Source organism: Anastrepha ludens, chromosome 3 (genome assembly GCF_028408465.1).
Source record: "Anastrepha ludens isolate Willacy chromosome 3, idAnaLude1.1, whole genome shotgun sequence".
Taxonomy (NCBI): Eukaryota; Metazoa; Arthropoda; class Insecta; order Diptera; family Tephritidae; genus Anastrepha; species Anastrepha ludens.
In genome coordinates, this window is record NC_071499.1 from 49,852,344 (window position 1) to 49,871,771 (window position 19,428).

At 34.6% G+C, this 19,428-nt stretch overlaps 1 protein-coding gene across 8 annotated transcripts in view; it reads left to right on the plus strand.

The window, feature by feature from the left end:
• LOC128857912 (uncharacterized) overlaps positions 1-19,428 on the plus strand; it is a 95,412-nt gene that overhangs the window by 42,507 nt on the left and 33,477 nt on the right. Inside the window, exon 3 of one of the 8 annotated variants that reach the window (XR_008453959.1) lies at positions 553-575. The exons of the other annotated variants lie outside the window; for them this stretch is intronic. The gene's annotated coding sequence lies outside the window, so the exon portion shown is untranslated. Of the gene's footprint in view, positions 1-552; positions 576-19,428 lie in introns of those variants that run through there. 8 annotated transcript variants of the gene reach the window in all.

The window sequence follows — 19,428 nt, forward strand, 5'->3', positions numbered from 1 at the left end:
ACGGATAATGCGCACTTCTAAGGCATCCATATAAACGTTATCATTTATCTAAGGAAAAATGGTATGCGATACCTACCTGGTGATAGAGTTAAGTCGGCCAAGCCGGTGATGTTTAAAGCTCTTCAAGCCATTTTGTTCTGAGGTTCCGTTTTGAAAACTGAAATTTTCATTTGTTAGAATGAAATTTTTTCACTTTTGTTGTTCAACTTGACTATGATTATTTTAAGTATGTACTCGAAATTCGATTAGCTTTGCGTATATGAGCCAGATGATGAAGAAACTCGATTTGATTCACACGCCGAAAGTGGCCAGATGGATGAAGAAACTCGCTTTGATTCACACGCCGAAAGTGGCCAGACGACGAAGGGTAGACAATCTGTTTATTGATTTTTAAATATGGCGTTCATATAATTCTTCCCTTCACTGTATTGCATCCTTGCGTAACGAATATTGCGTTTTCTATTCCTCAAGAAATTCTTTATTTTTAAGCTTACACCTATTCTTTCTATTCTCAATTTGTGTTTTACTAATTTCCGTTCTCTTTATTTTCAGGTAATTAAAATATGAAGGAATAAAAATAAATTTGCATACAGCTCGAACCGCAAATGGGGTATTCAGCGTTACATTCGCAGTGTGGCGACTATTGCTTGGTAAATTTCATATTATAATTTGCCGTTTTGACTTGCCAGTTTGCTTGTTCTAAACTTTGCTTTATGTTGCGTTTTTATTATTTTTTATTTTATTAAAATCTGTTTTCTGCGTTGCGGTTTTACGTGGACGACGTGGTTACATTTTTATTGCTTTCAATTATAGGCGCAAATGTTTGTTTGTTCCTCGTCGAAGTGTCGGGTTTGTATAGAATTGCTTTTGTTTTAATGTTCAGGCGTGACTTAACGCACGTGTCGCCTTATTTATTTATTTTCATTTTGTTTAAATGCGTCTACCCATCTACCCATCAACGCAATCGTGAATATAAAAAGTGTGTTTGTATAATATTTTTATAGCATTTAAATTTCTATTTTGATATGCGGCCAACATTCAGCGGTTAAAAACGAAAAAAAAACTTGTTAGAAAAATTAACCTTAATTGGATTTCAACATTTTTTCAAATTGAACTGGTTAGCTACTGTACCTTTTTTTGTTTTGTTTTTTGTATTTTTGAACTAAATCACGTTTCGTTAGCGGTTGTAGTAAATCACGTTTTTATTTTACGCATAACTATTTTGTGAATGAGTTGGACGAGTGCGCTACTTAGCCAAATAAAAAGCCAAAATGGCCGATGAGAACAGAATAAATCAAGAACTATTCTAAATTACCAAAAATGGAATTTATACTCGTACTATTTGAGAAATGTCCCATTAGTGCGTTCAGTATAGATGACTAGATGCGAAACTCGTTTACTCGTGAGAACGCTGTCAAAATTTGCGTTTTTTATAAATAAGCAAAAAATTCAAAAACTGATATTTAAATGTAAAAGTATTGATCAAAAAATTTAAAGTTTATGCTCTGTGTCAAGTTGATATTTCACACTAAAAAAATTCTTTTGAGAGAAGAGAAAATCGGTACATTTTACAGTTTTTCGTTGATAAAGAAGAATTAAGTGTGAGTCAGCCCGCTGAAATTGTGAATGGCATTTATGGTACCGAGACTATAACAACCAATTACGTTCAATTTAGGTTTCGCCGATTCGGTTTAGGTATTTTTGATGTTAAAAATGCACCTAGTACAGGCAGGCCCGTCGTCGAAAATATCGATAAAATCACAGAAGTAATCGAAGTTGACCGGCATGTTAGCAGTTGTGGCTTCCCAGACTAACACATTTTAGGGTGGAGCAACTAAGTATTTTTCACCTTCCGCTGTGATGTGCTGCATGCATGATTTGCTACCTTTTCAAAAAATTATAATATCCTTTTTTTTCTTTTAAAAATTGAGAGGATCAAACCTTTTTTAGTTTAGTTTGCGCAGTACTTGATTTTGCTTAAAATTGAGCGTAGAATTCGAATATGTCATACAATTTCTTCGAAAATTTTGCTCCGAACAAATTACTCAGCTCCAATATACAGGGTGAACGATATGAACTATTTAAAACACCATAACTTTTTTGTGTGAAATTAGTTTTTGATTGATTTCAAAGACAAAATTTTTCAAAAATTATTACAATTTTAATATACTCGTATATTCACTTTAGCTCGATATGACCACCTTTTGCCTTCAAACGGTCAAAAAATGAGTTGCATGCTGCACGAATGTGATCTTGAGGCATTTTGGTCCATTCTCGTATTATCGCTTTTTTCAGCGCATCCATACTGGCATATTTTTTAGTCCTCACCTTTCTCTCCAAAATGGACCAGATGGAATAGCCCATCGGATTGGCGCCTGGCGAATTCGAAATCCATTGTGTGGACGAAATGAAGTGTGGAAGTGAGACGGTGCCGAGTTCTGTTGGAACGTCCATGGTCTACGACCGAAATGTTGTCGTGTCCACGGCTCTAAAGCAGCTTCTAAAACATTTTCCTAATAATAAGTCGCATTCACTTTGACACCAGGCTCGATAAAAACGATTGGAGAGCGTCCATCAGCGTCACTGCGGCCCAAACCATTACTTGCGATCGGAAATTGCTTCGAGTATCCATACGTAGGCTCAAATTCTCGTATGAGCGTTCGGTCAAGTAAACGCAATCGAGTGTTTATGAACTGCTCAATTGGGACATTTTATTTACCAGAAAACACTATGTTTTGAAATTCGCCACGCGCAACAACTCCTTTGCTCTTTCGCACCGAACTTTTTTTGCTGGGGTGAAAGATCGTGTGCTTTTTGGAACTTGTAAGCCTTGACCTTGAGCTCATTTTTCAATATGCGTCGAATGTTGTCTTGCGATATTTTCAGTTCTTTGGCCATTTTTCAACCACTTCGACGTGGATTTCGTTCAAGTCGAGCCTTCACTTTCCGAACCATTTCTGGCGTTGTTGCGGTTTTTTTAGTCCACCTCCATAGCGTTTTGCAATGCTACCAGTATCATTGTAACGTTTTATAGTGCGATACACAAACATTTTATTCCCTTTGAGGTGACTGAGCTCACGAACAATGGCTGATTGTGATTTTCCAGCCAAATATAACGCAATCACACTGAATTCCATCACAGAAAAAAAATTCAACAAAACTGAGACGCAAATGCTTTTGATGGCTTATAAACAATATATTGAACTGTCGTTAGAACATTTTTGACGTTGAAGTCATGAGCTCTTTTACAGAAACAAGCAGTGTGAAGTTGGTAACACTTCATATCGTTCACCCTGTATATCTGTAACACGTAGACGGTACTGCATACCCAAAAAGTGCTAAAGAATCTGAATAAAATATTTTAAATACGAATTAAATTTTGTCGATTTTTTATTAACTTTTTAAACAAATTTATGACTTTGATTTACGCTCTTTTTGTTAGGATATCCACGTTTTCATGATAGAGTAATACAATAATAAATTAATAAATAATGGCAAGAAAATCACTGCGCTCAGGATTTCTTTATACAATATTCACAATGTTTGTCATGTCAACTAATTTTCGCAAATTTATTATGAAAATATGACTTTTACTATAAACAAAAGCCTTGTAAATCAAAGATTTAAACTTTTAACAAAAATTCAAAAAATTCAAAAAATTTGGCATCAGAACTTGCAATTTTGTGGCTAATTAAATTTTAGTGCAATAAAGTGCACGTTCGAAGTGGCTAAAAGTTCGTCTTGGGTTTTAATTTTTTTTTTATTGACAGTCTTTTGCTGTCCTTTCATGTAACACTTCTTCGAAATGGGTTTTGTCTGAAAGAAAATGCGCAAGACCCTCAGCTAAAAAAAAAATTTATCAAAAATCAATCCGAATCTTTAGTTGCTTCGTACTTGCATTTTATTGAACTGAAATTAATTGAGCTATAAAACTGCATACTCTAAAAATTTTGAAAAATTCAGATCAAAAAATTTAAAATTTTGATGACAAATTGTTGAATTTTGTAGAAAGTTTTAATTTTCGATGTATATAGTTTACGTTATTAGATGAATTACATTTTTACAAATATATATCGAAAAATCTTTCTTGTAAATATTTTCGAATGACGCACTGCATGCTGCAGGCTTTTTCTGCCTAGTGTCGGTTTACATTTATGACCATTCAATTGCTACTCGATTGCCTTAAGCTGCTTAAAGTTACTAAAGAGCTCGAATAATCACTACCATTGCCAATGCTACCTACGCACCGGCTTTTGGTTTGTTGTTGTTGCTTAAAGAATTTTGTAATTATTTAATTACTTGTTTGTATAAAATTAAATTGTTGATTTATAGTTGCACCAATTATGGTGCAATAGATGACGATGGCAGTTGCAAACAACGACAACACCACCAACAACACTACTTGTCCCAATAATTAGGTTAACAATGCCAACTGTTCACTCAGCTTTGTTGCTGGCTGTCGCAGTAGCTGTGTTGTTGACACAAATGGTCAGTTTTAAACGCTCGCCAGCTATTGCTATATACTCATATGCGTCTGTGATGCCTTTGTATGCCGCTACTGTTCCCGTCAATTCGTTCGACGTCTATCACTTTTTAGCAGCAGCTTGTCGCAATTTGGCCTGTTCGTTTGCTAGTTGTGGCTCACATTTTAGGCATGCTGACCGGAAATGTGGAATTTAATTAAGTGAATGCCTGTTTGAAGAGCTTGGCAATAAAGCTGATTGGATAACAAAGTTTTGTTTTTATTAATGGATGTAACATATTTAAAAGTCATTGGCGTCAATGCTTGATTCGTTCTTTTTTAAATTAATTTTTTAACGTCTGTTCTCTAATTTTACGACGCAGTTTAGGAATTTTGTGTTTCGCTTTTGGTGTTTAAATTACGTTTCGGTAATATCAACTGTAGGTCTATAGATCCGGACATGAACCATGAAAAGGATACATAATTTTTTTGCTTACTTCTTAGAAGCCAAGGCAAATTTTCAAACTCATTTTTGTTAAGAATAATCTTAATAAAAAATTAAGAATTTTCTTATAAAAATCCATATTGAAGAGATTTCAAAGATGAGCTCTTTAACATATCGTTATTCGGCTCTGAGCGAATTTGGCAGAATCTGCTGATGGGCTGAGGTGATTTGAGGTGTGCTTACAAAAAACAAAAAAATTGAGATTGTGTTGCTGATGTACGAAAAAATCTACCAATAACACTTCGTTGCCGTCTGAACAAAGACTGATTGGACGAGTGTGTGAATACGTGGGAAATGATCGTGAAGAATTCGGCTGGCGAATCCCCGAATGGCGTGGCAGCCAAAGTTCCCCTCACAATTTTCTTTTTCACCATAGTTAAAGAGCGATCCTACTAATTTATCATCCTGGATAAAAATCATTTGTTGGCGTTGTTGTTGGAGCAACATAAACATTCCTCATACATATACGGGGTGTGGTGCTGGAGTGACAGTCCTTAGCCGGATGTACATAAATACGGTTTGTTCCGGTAACGTAGAGCCGACTGCCGTGGGAACGGAGCTAATTATCTGCATAGCCGCTCCTCTCGGGAAGTACACTTCAATTCGCATAATAGGCCTGTCTTGCCTTTTCAACTCGATCTATCACCCAAGCTTAACCCGAGTTGCGCAACCACCAAGCCGAACGGCATTCCCCAGTTTTAACGATATTTTTCTCTGCCAAGCAGTGGGCTGAAATTTGAGGTTGTTTCCCCTTTACTGTGGCTCTTATAGGAGCTGAAGGGACCTATACATTTCTAGATATATGTTTGATCCAAAATTCTTGATTCTTATACAGATTTATATTCAAATGTTGCCGGCTCATATTCGCATAAACTGAGTTAGGTCTTCCGGCAGACTGAAAAAATACGTCGTCTAGGACCTGATACGTTGAGAGGAAATGTTTTTACTATTAGATCTTAATGCGTGTAGAGTTTATTCCTCGCTTGAGGGTCAACTTATCGACAACTTTGTTTCCATGGATGTTTTGGTGACTAGGAAAATACACTAATTCGAATGAACGCTGTTGACTAACTGCCAACATTGTAACTTTTATTAGCTTTCTACAGAAAACTTAGATGGTAACATATGACAACTGTTTTAAGGTTTACGTTCTCATTATGAGCACCTCGTCTCTGTAGGCTGTTTGTTGCCTTTTGCTGTTTGGCATAGTTTGTTTAATGCTGTTGGAATATGACTCTGTGATTGGGTCTATTTGTGGCAGAGCGCCCTCATCCGAAAAGCCAGAGAAAAATTTTGATTGGAAATTTTTATTTTGAAGTTGTCCGATTTATTTTAAAGAATGTCTCAGAAGTAGGGTGCAACAACAAGCTCTGACTCAACTTTGGAGAGTCCACTATTATTATCTAAGTTGTCCGGTTTCAGGAAGACACCATGGAAATATCAGTCAGGGCAATTGCGTTTCAGCATCCAAATCAAAGTTGACAGCAGAGGTAGTCTAAATAGGAAGTGAGATTGTATAGATGTGCGTAGAACAACTGCGAATATGTAGGTACCATAAGAGAAAATAATCGTAACCGGTGTCCAAATTACTTCTTCGTTGTCTCAACAAATACTAATTGAAAGAGCGTAAGAATGCGTATGATGGGCGCACTAATCGTAGGACTAAACTTTGGGCAAGTAGGTGGCGTCATTTGCTTAGGAAGTCTTGAAATACAGTACAGATTCGCTCTTGCCAAAAAAACGCTATTTGGGACAACGATGTCTAGAATGCAGACGAGCGACCAACATCAAACCGTTAAACGGCTCTCAGCGATTTTTAACAAGTCAGCTGATTTACTGGCGTAACCGAGGTCTTGGCAGCGGTTTGCTTACAAAAAACTGCGATTGGGTTTGCTGATATGCGAACGAAGTCAACGCAACGCCCACTCATGTGAGCGCGTTTGAGACTTAAGAGCGTTGACCTACCAAGAATGCTACAAACGTTAGAATAATGAGGTAAATGGGCTTTAGAGGGATGGAAACATAAAGATTCAGAGGGTCCGCTGGCTAGGTCATATCGTACGAATTGATGCCAACTATCCAATCAGTCGGTCGGGGGCCACCATTCTTTCTGAAGATGACTACTAATTGGGGTCGAAATAACGACAAATACATAATACGAATAATTTATTTTATTGTTTTATTGGTAAAGCGGCTTTGAGACTACAAGAACTAGAAAATATTAGGTGGTCATTAAAACCATTTAAAGCAGTCTAGAAAATGTTTAATAGGGTACCTGCTGGTGGTGGCTTACATAGAACCAGATCTCATCGGCGAAGAAAAGCTAATTGCAGAAAGATTTGTTTCTTCGAACAAATTCCGTTTAGTAGAGGAAGAAAATACTGGCTCGCTTTATAGAAATCGGTCTGAATTGAAATCGTTTGCAGTCCTTGGCGGCTTAATAAAGCTCTAACAAGTTTAAGTCAACTTTCTAATCGTTAGTTCTATTCAGGCAACTTCGCTCATCTAAATAATTGCGAGAAATCGGGGAATGTTTCTATTTCCGCTTGCCACTGTTCATTTTCCTTACGCCTCCACACCCCAACTAGCCGTCAAGCACCTTTCTACAATTTTTTTAATCTTTTTTTTTTGTAATTTGCTTATACCGAATTAGCAGCTTGTTAGCATTAATTCCATGTACACATGCAGCTAGCCAGATGTTTTTGCATCATCTGACACCGATTGGCGTTGTATTCAATACCTATTATTATTAACTTTTATTTTTATTTTCATATATTGTAGATATTTTCAGTGATCTTGAGTGTTTGCGCTGTGCGTTAGCTTGACTAAATGAGTCGGCGTAAAATATGGCATAAAGCGTCTACTGTCGAAGTAGTTAACTTTATGTATTTGTGTACGCATTATAAACATTTAATAGTAATTATGTGCGTACAAGTATAATAAATATTTCAGTCGCGGCGCATCAACATTGAAAAGCGCCGCTCAAAAATAAACTTCACCGGCCAATTGCAACAGTCGAATGCTGACGACTGTTGACTAAACCGTCTGATAGTTGGCGGCGCGTTTGCCTCGACTGCTACTAACTTTTATGCGCCTATTTATATTGCACTCGTGTGTGTGTGTGTGCGTGTGTGTGTATGTGAGCTCATAACATTGCATTTTGTTGATGATAGTAATTTGTGATGCATTTTTATTGTTGTTTTGTTTTTGCTTTTGGCGCATAGGAATGAATAGTTGATGATGACAATGATCTTTTTGTTGTAACTATTTATTACTTTGCTAAACTTTGTTTGCTACTTTAGTTGTTGCTGTTATTCTTATTGCTGTTTTTGTTATTTAGTAGGAAATAACATAAAATAAAATAAAATACTGCTCTAGTTTTCCTTCGTGCAATTGTAAACAAGCCAAAATAATAAAAATAACCAATAATCGTATTTCTTCTTGCCCTCTTCTTTTTCTACTTCTTCTACTTTAACAATCTTTAGCAGTCTGTTAATATTGGCACCGATTTGTATTTTTATATTCGTTGCCTCCTTTTCCGTTTTGCGACAGAAATGAGCGCAATTCGCTAGCCCAAAATAGGCTGTGTTGGCCGATCATAAAGTTTTGTCTTGGCTGCTGCGCGCAGCTCTTCGAAGGCCACATAAGGTCGTAAATATGTGAACGAGCGCGCGCATAATGCGCACATACATACATACATACATACATGTATATGTAGTTGAGCTTGCACACAGCCGGCTTGAATCGCGCTTGACCGCCATGATCGCAGCTTTGGAATTTCATACGAACGCAGAACGGCCTACTTGCAGAGGTGGAGTGAAGTGGTGAGTAAGTGTCTTGTGTGTCTTGCCAGAAATCGCCAATCGCGTATATCGTTACCATATTTAGTTGAGCCTTTGTTCGCCTTCTTCTGCTTCTTCTTATTCTCCTTGTTGCGAGTATTTGACTTTGATTTTGAAAGCTTGAGCTTTGGCATTTTCATTTTCACTCAACAATTCGCGGCTTTTTGTTTGCTTACATTTCCCATTCCACATTTTTCTTGATGGTTGCATGATTTTGTTCTTAAGTGCAATTATTATACTTATACCCAATGCATGAATACAAAAAAGTGCTCCAGCAGTGGTTTGTTATATATAATACTTTTAGGGTGCATTCCATTTCTCAGCTCTATGAGTTCTTGTACTTCACGGAATTTGCTGAGAGGCAATTAATTGCGCAATGAAACGCTTTGGATTCTTTAATAAAATATTAATGTAGGTAGGTAGGTGAGATGGTTGAAGTACCAAGCACCAGTACGCCCAAGTAGACAGGCAGATATCCAACCAGACCTGTTGATGTAATGGAGAAGATTGACGTTACTTGGGTTGGCGCGTGGCGAAAGTGCTCAACAGTCTACTGCTCTGAAAAGTCCCCACAGCTCTGCAATGGGGGTTAAATGTCAAACCCAGCTTTTCCGCGTGTGTGCCGATTGTCCAATGTCCGGTAAACACAGCTACGAGGTTGGAATTTAATGGCGTGGAGTCCAAAGGCCTTTCTAAGTCCTCCATCTATTGCACTGGAGTCAAAGGGTTTTCGAAATAGCAGATGAAGAAATGGAGCTCAATCTTTTCTGCGTTTTCCTGAGAAATACGTCGTGCAATTCCCTTTTTACAACAATCAGTAGGATGCCGATGACCGGATCTCTGACAGCAATTCAATCGACCCCTTCGTGGCAAGCTCAAAAGCAATTTCATTTCCCTCTAGGTTCCTATATCGTGGAACCAAGATCAGAAAAATGCTGCACATCTAAGACATTTGATAGAGTTGAGTACCTGCGTTCACCAATTTGGATCTGCAACAAGGCAACGTCGAAGCCTTGATCGCAACTTGACTGTCGGAAAAAATGTTTATATCTCCCTCGCTCCCGCGCTGCCCAAGAATTCTGCAGCATCGCAAAAAATTCCCCCTGAAAAAGGGGGCAGTATTCGGCAATTTTTAGGAAACAGGTAAATTGGCTGATTTAGAAAAATCTCCTACTCCGAATCCTGATTCATTTTTGATAATCAGCAATTAAACGCGTGGGGCATAAAAAGTTCAATTTCGCCCAATCTTAGTTAGATTCCTCCACATGCCTACTTTTTATTAAACAAAAAAAATTTTTGTTGTTTATTTTTTCGTTGTTTATTTGCGTCTTCTTTATTGTCCCTGCTTTGTTTTGGCTTTAAGCATCCCGTGGTTGTTGGCTAGTTGCTCAGGAATTTCGCTGTGTTGTCTCGCTAAATCCCAAGAAAATATGTTCAAATGTATGTATGTAACGCTTTGGCGGTCTTTCGTGCGGTTGCGCTTGCGCTTTCTTAATACTCTTAAGCCTCGATTTGCCACTGTTGTCGCAGCTGCTGCTTGTCGCCGCCATAACGACCGGCCATTTAGTTTTATTTGTACATAAATTTTGTTTGGATTTTTGAGGTCGTGATAACGTAACGAACGGTCAAGCAAACCGACCGTCGGACGGACGGAGGAATGAATGGCAATAGCAATAACGCTTTTTTGATGCCTTTTAGCGGACGAGCGTGGTTTCATTTTTGTATTTCTTGGAAGCTGCGTCGTTGATGACATTTTTAAGCGCACGAAATGACAACACAGGCACCGAGTTGGCACGGTGGGGTGCGCGGAAAGGGGGAACGAGTGTTGAAGTGAAGAAAAGCGTAGATATTTGCGCGAAATTCTTGTAATTGGGCAATAATCTTTTGCTGCCCACTACTGCTTGCGTACTGTATCTTGCGTAATTCATGACTGTTCTTTTATAAACCAAAACAAAAAAATATTTTTTAGGTTAATAACTGCGTTTTTATTTTTTTTTTATTTTATGTGGTCTTTTTTTTTTATTTTGTGGTAACTTACATTTTTTCCAACTTTGTTTTGCACTTTTTTCGTACTTGTTTTTGTTTTTTAATTCTTAAAATTCTCAGCCTCCGCATATTTCTGTATTTCTTTTCTGGGTTAAACCAAGAATCTTCGCTTTTTTTCCTTATTTTGCTGTTAATTTTTGGTTTAATTTTTTCGGTTGCTCTGTTCTGTTTTGTAGAACATTCCTTTTCTGCTGTTGTTATTTTGTAAGAAATCTGTATTTTTTTCAGCCTATATCAGATTATTTTTGTATATTTACTTTAGCTGCATATCAATAACAAATCCGCTGCCGCTGTTGCAACCTGCTTATTTTTTACATTCTTGTTACCATTTTTTCGTAGTGCTTTAGGGTGAGGTTGCTTCACTTTCAATAAAAAAAAAATGTTTGTTTGAATTATAAATCGAATTTATGGGGGGTTGTATGTAAGAATTAAGTGAAGTCTATAAATATTGGATTAAGAGAGAATTCTTAAGAGGTTTTTGTCCATTTGCGAAATTCACTGAAAGGTTTTTGAATAAGTGGGGACTTGTAGTTCGGATATGTTACGTATTGAAAACGTTTAAGAATTTTAAGAATATTTTCCTTTTTCTTAATCATAGCAGCAGTTTGGCTGAAGTCACTGCGATGGGTGAGTCCAAGGCGAATCTATTAAAAGTGGCACCGGTAAATCAGCTGATTTGTGTTTTTTTTTTTTCTTTCGCCGTGTCCATGTGGCTGTCAGCTGAGGATGAAACAAGGCGAATTCATTCTTTGTTTTCTACTTGGCCAAAACGTACAAACATTGTTGTTGGTCTCGTGCGACCACCTTTAATGAATGCGCCTTGAGTGAGCCCCTGCTGTGTCAAGCTGAAAAGCACTTATCCACGCCGTTCTCCGGTTTTTTTTCAAGCGATATTTCTGGCTTATCTGAGTACCCCGGAGTAAGATATTTCCATCGCACTCAAATACGAATACTTTTAATTATGCTAGTGAAATTTAAAAAAACCCCTAAAGTATGACTTAACATTTCCTCATAAAACCACTTAATAATTTGTGTTATGAAGGTTTTTTTTTATAGTTTTTTACCTCCAAATACTACCATTATATTTTGTTGTTTTTTTTAATTATTTTAAATCTGTTTCGTAGCAAATTTGTGGAAAAAAATTTTAAGTCAAAAAGTATTTCAAATATCTGTTTCATAGTAAACTTGAAAAAAAAATATTTAAGAAACTAAAAAAATATATTATATATATTATATATATTTTTTTTTTTTTGAAAATTCTAATACGCCAATCCCGTTTAAGTTCGGTTACTATACTACTCCCGTTTTCTATAATTTGGTGTTTCATGTCCACAGTGGCTTTTGAACGAACCTTGACTACTAGCACCCTTGCGTTTGTTCTTTAACTATGGTGAAAAAGAAAGTTGTGAGGGGAACTTTGGCTGCCACGTCATTTGGGGATTCGAATTCTACACAATCATTTCCCACGTATTCACACACTCGTCTAATCAGTCTTTGTTCAGACGGCAACGAAGTGTCATTGGTAAATTTTTTTTCGTACATAACCAATACAATCTCGGATTTTTTTGTAAGCACACCTCAAGGGACGTCATCCCATCAGCAGATTCTGCCATATTCGGCCAGAGCTGAATAACGGTATGTTAAAAAGCTCACCTTTAAAATATTTTCACCATGACTAAGAAGAAATAGAAATGAACCCGGTAGGTGGCGGAAGGGTCGGGATATTTATGAAATGAGTGGCAATGAAGGGGACACTACATATTGCATATTTTTTTTTGAATTTACATATAATATATTTTTTAAATTAGTTTTAGTTGTTTTTTTGATGCAAATATAAATCAAATATGAATATAAATATAATAAATAACATATAAACTTCCTACAAGATTTATAAAAATTAGACAAATTTTTAATCAGTACTTATAATGGAGGCAAGACATTTTTTTTATGTAGAGAAAATAGGCAACACTGCTATTAAATTGTTTTCGAAATTTAAGGGTATTGTTTAGCAACTTCAACCTTGTATTTTATTGCATTAAAATTTAATGGGCTATAAAACTGCGTACCTAATTTTTGTTTTTTAATTCTATTTAAAAAGTGTGAAATTTTCCCGCTGTTGCCGGGAAGCTAAATAAAAATCATTGTATGGTAAAATTTATCTGAACAAAGAATTTTTGTTCATTTTCCTCATATATACTAGCAAGAAGATGCAATACCCCGCCTATTTCGTTCACATTTAGGAGCGAATATATTTTGAAAAAGCGATCGGTTAGAAATATGCACCTACGACCACTTGAACTGAAGCGTAGTCATAAGAATTTTATACCGATATTGATGAAAGTGCTGAGCTGAATCAAAGCGGGGCTGTAATTGATTTGCTTAGAAAACCATAGTAAAAACTAAGATAGCTGCCGCGTTCTTATTGGAGTTTTGTAAAAAATGTATCTGATTAATGAGATTCTAGACAGTTTTTTCCTTCTATACTTCTTGACACTTGTATTAGATTGATGTTAAATTAATGAAGTTTTACCTTACCTATATTAAGAGAAAATTTGAAATGTTTTACTTAAGAGGTGCAGCACTGCGTTAAGCAAGTTTGCATAGACGAAATGGGAATACAAAGTAATAAAGATTGAAGTAAATTTCTTCGTGAATAAATATAAAAAAATACACTTCAGTTATGCTGTGTTCAAAGAAATAAAATTTCGGGGACGTGGATAATATTTAATGCAAAAAAATATATAAAACAGAAGGAGCATTAGTGAAAGATTGTTTATTGGTGGGGAAGAATGTAAATTGTTTTTAATAAATTTGCCTCAGCGAATCAATTACATAAAACTTAAAGTAAATAAATTGTTTGTAACTAAACATACCCGGTTGTATATTCTTATGCGCATGACATAATTTACATACCATTTAGTTGAGAATTCATGTATATTTATGTGCCTCAAATGTCAGAGCACTACGTACGCTTCGCCACATTCGGTATTAATCAAGTCAAACGCCACCATAATACTTCACTGACATTATTTGAATACATTCCCGCATTCAAGTTCAAATCCATGTTTGCAATAATGATGCACTCAAGCTGCCTGTGCCTGGCTCCTCATTCCCATCACAAAAAGAGTAAACAAATTCATTACCAGCTCATACTCATACTGTGAATACCTGCCTTTTGTTTGTACTGTGCATAAAAGCCTCTCGATGTGCCTGGAATTTTAAATATCATTTTCTAAAGACTCAATAAAATTCCCATATCTTTATCCGGCACAAAGACGTAATCGCAAGGAGAGCTTATTCGTATTATTGAGCAGCCCAAAAATATAGCATAGTATAGACAAATAAATACATTTCGAATTTGTAAGTGACCGCTGGAAAATGCGTAGTAGGTAACGACAAGGTATTGCCATAGTAGCTTTAAAGTCAGTTAAATGGCCTAGAACGTGCGTCAATTGCAGTCGTTGTATAGATTTTAATTACAAAGCGTCGTGCTGTTATGACCGTTCAAAAAACAAAGAAAAAACAATTGAGCTGCATTCAAGAAAAGCATGCAACTATTCGCATATACTCGTACACTGATTGCTTCTTTATGTGGCAGTGAAGGTAATTAATGAGTGAGTGAGATGGTGATGGTGGTGGTGGGTGGTTAATTTGCGAGGGACATTTTAGCCTTGTTTTTGTTGTTGTTGCTATTATTTGTCTATGGTATTTCTTCTTTGTTAGTTAGTATGAAAATGCATACCTTTTAAATTAGCTGCGGCACCATAGTTGTAAAATGTCTTTAAACGCCGCACGAGTTTTTAATGCGCCTTGAATGCAACTGAGTCACGCACAAAAAAGCTGACAGCTAACGATGCACAAATCTACATTATTTACGCTTTTATTTTTATTCTAATTGCTTGATTTTTATGTGGAATTTGATAAATGCGCTTGCTACGTTCTACTTGCTGCACGCGGCCCTGTTTTGATGGAATTAAACGAAGGACTTAAGACACGAACTTGTGTGGGTTTGGCTTTACTACCAAAAGTCTGAGGCTTAATGAGTGTGTGACTCGATATGTCTTTTTCTTTGGTTTTATTTGATTTCGTAATAAATCAAGTTATTTCAAACCATTTTCAAAATATATTAATGTTATTGGTATTTTGTAGAGCGGCACTCTAACTATTCTGGAGCTTGCCTTGATTAATATGCAAATGCTTGCGTATGGAAACCATTTCTTAGTACTACGTACAAGGAACGAGACAGTTTGAAAACGCTCGTAGGCTGCTCCTAACCAAGTACCGCAGTCATGAGCGTACTCGTTATTCGTTTGCCCGGGCTATTCGAAAATGTACGAACAAAATCGGGAGCTCTACTTTATACAGCTACAACTACTTTTTTGGTTTTTATTTTCCAAATAATACATTTTTTTTTAGCGTCACCAAAAACTATTGCGTCGAATTTAACATTTTTTACACCATTGGAAGCACTCATTTAGCAAGAGGTTGCCACCTGTTTGAATTAAAAAAAGTAATTTATTGAAAACTAGACTATTAGAGATAGTATGTATTTGCAAGAAAAAAATATTTCAAAAACAATTTTTTTATAGCGTTGCCACCAATATTTTATTGCAAAAATAGCAACTTATCACAAAATTCATTTAAATCCTGAAATATGGATATCAGACGAAAGGTGTTTAAACTAGACTTAATACCGAAAATTAGTTATCTGGTGTTGCCACCTATTTTTTCGACAATAAGAAGTTGACTAGAAAAATATAATTGTAAAAAGTATTTGTATGTACATATATCAATGTAAAGGTCAATACAATTTTACATCAATAATATTTTTGAAATGGCGTTGCCACATAATTAAAAAAAAAAGTTAATAAAAAATTAAAAAGAGAAGAAAGAAAATTAAAAAGAAAAATTATAATTAAGAATTAATTAGAGGCATGGGCATCAAATAAAATATGTTACTTGCGTATGATGTGGCCAAATGTGGTGCAAATGGTAAAGAATCACTCAGATTAATTAAATATTAGGAGCTGTAAATTAAATATTATGATGGAGAGCCTTATAATTTAAAGTTTTTTTAATGGCGTTGCCACTTATTTTTTAATTAAAAAAGTTTTGGAATTACTTTGTAATATAAAGCATGCACAAAAAAGGACACCTAAAAACAAGAATTTTGTGCCTTTCCTTTCCAAAAAAATAAGTTTCCATAAGTGTTAAATACATCAGCACTTTTGAATATTTTTTTGATTTAGTAATCGCAAATTTCAAGATTTTAATGCATACGGAAAAGTGTAAAAAATATCGTAATTTTTTTGTTAAAGTTGAACCTAAAAATATATTTTAAGATATAACAGTAATTTATTTGCATAATAACGCCATTTCTAAGGTCAGTTATAAGAGTTTAGATAGAATTTTTTATTTAGAAGTCAAATGTGCATATATAAAAAGCTTAAAGTTAAAAATTAAAATTGGTCGTGAACTAAGTTTGACTGTTTGCACAACCAGCTGGGGTTACACTCTTGGTTTACTTTTAGAAAATATTAGTGAAATTCTATATTTCATAAAAAGGGTGCATCCTTTCATCACATTTTTTTATTCTCGATATCGTCATCCCAACATGGCCAGTGGTTTCAGCTCAAAGTTTCTATTTTCGAAAAATATTTTTCACTCTAATGCTTACAAATTGATATTTGTTTTGCTAATATATAATTCAGAAAGTCTCACCAACAGCCAATACTCATATAAGTGGCGACAGTGATCACAAAATAAAATTAAGAAAACAAAATTATTTTTTTTTTTCATTAACTTCCAATGCTGGCGACGTCTTGCCATGAATATAGCCTTGATTTCTATATAAACCTATTGGAAGCATATATCTACATATTCATACATATATACATACATATATGCATTCCTAAAAAATCAAAACAACCTTAAACTACGGATTCATTATAATAATTCTGTAATGAAGTGAAGAAGTGGCTAAGAAATTTAAAATTGCTCACAAAATAAAAGTTTAGGCCTAAAAAGACCAGAAGCAACGGCAAAGCAATATAAAATTGTAGATACGTATGTTTGTAAATCAACGTGGATACGTTGTGGTATGCTTATTTATGTAGTCCCTGCAGGAAAAAGCTGTAGTAGCGTGTCAAATTTTTGGTCAGGTATCATTTCGTCGATTTCGAAGCACTTCGGTGCACATTTCGCCTGTCCCTATATCTGCCTTCACAATGTGACTATTAAGTCCAATGGTCAAAATCGAAAAATAAACATAAAAAGTAGACCTTCTCACACAATCGGTATTTTCGGCAGTGGCTTAATCAGTTGACTGTGACTTCTGTTGCCAGTTTGTTTTTGTTTTTTGTTTGTTTTTTGAATTCAATAAAAAGAAGTTATTATGTGGAAGAAATTTTATTGCTAAAGAAATCTAAATTGTTAAATTGAAGTACAAATGAAAAACATTTTTTTTGTCTGACGCAGGGATGTCTGACGTTAGAATAGCGTGCCACTCTTTCGATCATTGCAAAAGCGGCGGCACTTTGATTTAGTCCGCCAGTACCAAGGAACGATCATGGACTGACGATTTATCGTTATACGCATTTAACATTTGGGTGGCCTAAGAAGTAAGGAAGCGCCACCGCAACGTTACAATGAAGCTAGCAAAATACATGCTGGGGGACAATCGCCACCTCTGCATTACATTTTTATTATTATAATCAAAAAATGATTAAATTTTAAATTAAATTAAAAGTTATTAAAATTTTAGATTATTGATATTAAAAAAAATTAAATTAAAAAAAAATTATTAAATTGAAGAATACATATATGAATTTAAAACAATTATAAAATTATGAATCTAAAAAATTTTGAATTTCAGAAAAATTATGAAATTAAAAAAAAAATTGTGGAATTGCAAACACATGAAATAATAAAAATTATGAAATTCAAAACGAATTATGAAATTAAAAAATTACGAAAGTCAAAACAAATTCAAAAAATTATGAAATTACGAAAAAAATTATGAAATTAAAAAATTCTGAAAATAAAAAAAATTATGGAACTTAAAAAATATGAAATTAAAAAATTATGAAATTATGGAAACTTACTGAAGTAAAAAATTATTAATAAAAAAAAATTAAATTTAAAAAAATTATGAAAATAAGAAGTTCAAAAATTATGAAATTAAAAAAAATTGAAATTAAAAAAAATTGAAATTAAAAAAAAAAATTGAAATTAAAAAAAAAATTAAAATTAAAAAAAAAATTAAAATTAAAAAAAAAATTGAAATTAAAAAAAAAATTGAAATTCAAAAAAAATTGAAATAAAAAAAAAAATGAAATTAAAAAAAAAAATTTAATTAAAAATCTATGACATTGAGAAAGTTATGAAATTAGAAAGATATTATAAAATTCAAAAAGTATGAAATTAAAAAGAGATAATGAAATTAAAAAAATTATAAAATTAAAAGCAAATTATAAAATTAAAAAAAAAAAAAACAAAGAAAACAAAATTAAAAAATTATTAAATTAAGAAAATTGCGAAATAAAAAAATTTAAATTAAAAAAACCACTTACACTTGAATGATATCCACGTGTTCCGCAAAATTTTAATGTTAGAGCTTCCCTGATCACAAAAGAACTGAAAAATGCAGAAAAACAATGCGCCATAATAAAAAAAACTTTTTTTCTTCTTATTTGCATGCAAGCACAAAAAAATCGCAGTGGTTGCCATATTTTTTTTATGTAAAGCCATTTTTTTCTTTGTTTTGAATTCCTACGGTAAGCAACAAAATATGACTTTCACAGGACACAGACTCCCAGCACATATTTTTGTATCTGCAATGCAATACTGCGGTGGCGAGAAGCCAATCGGTACTCCACTTACTGGGGGGAGATTACAGCTTTGATTCTCTTAAATGTTATTTGTCAGATTTAACACTAATTCGGAATTTTTAGAGACTAGTTGCAGGGCGTACTAGATCTCATGTGCTCAAGTTAACATTATGCCCGAATTAGCGAAAAGGGCTGCGGTGCGAAAAATGGACACCTCGTAGTTATATATTATATAAAAAAGGCGCAATACAACCAGTTATGGTAGTAACGAAGTTTTACCAGTTGGATACCAGTAGACTTTCCTGATGGGGTTGCATTGGCAACACAACTGAATCAACGCCATCACCACCAGCGGCAAGCAACAGTTGCGACCGCGGCAATTGAGTGGTGAGCACGTCACCAAAAATACCAACAACTACTGCAATGTAAGAATCGTTGCACAACGGTATATAAATAGCCGCCAATTTTCATTAAGTTGTTTAACGTTTATTTACTGCACTGATTTGTTGTTTGACTTTCGTAGTGGTTATGAGTAAAAATAAAATTACAAACATGTAAAATGTTGCTTTTATTGGGTTTTTGTAAATACTCTGTCGGTTTGTTATTTGCTTTACGTCTTTCGTTGTTTATATTGAGCTGAGCACTCACGTACGCGCACACATGCATATGCACACGGACTAATTTGACATGCGCAACCAATAGCAATTTTGCGTGCTTTGACCCCTACGTTGGCGACAATAACAA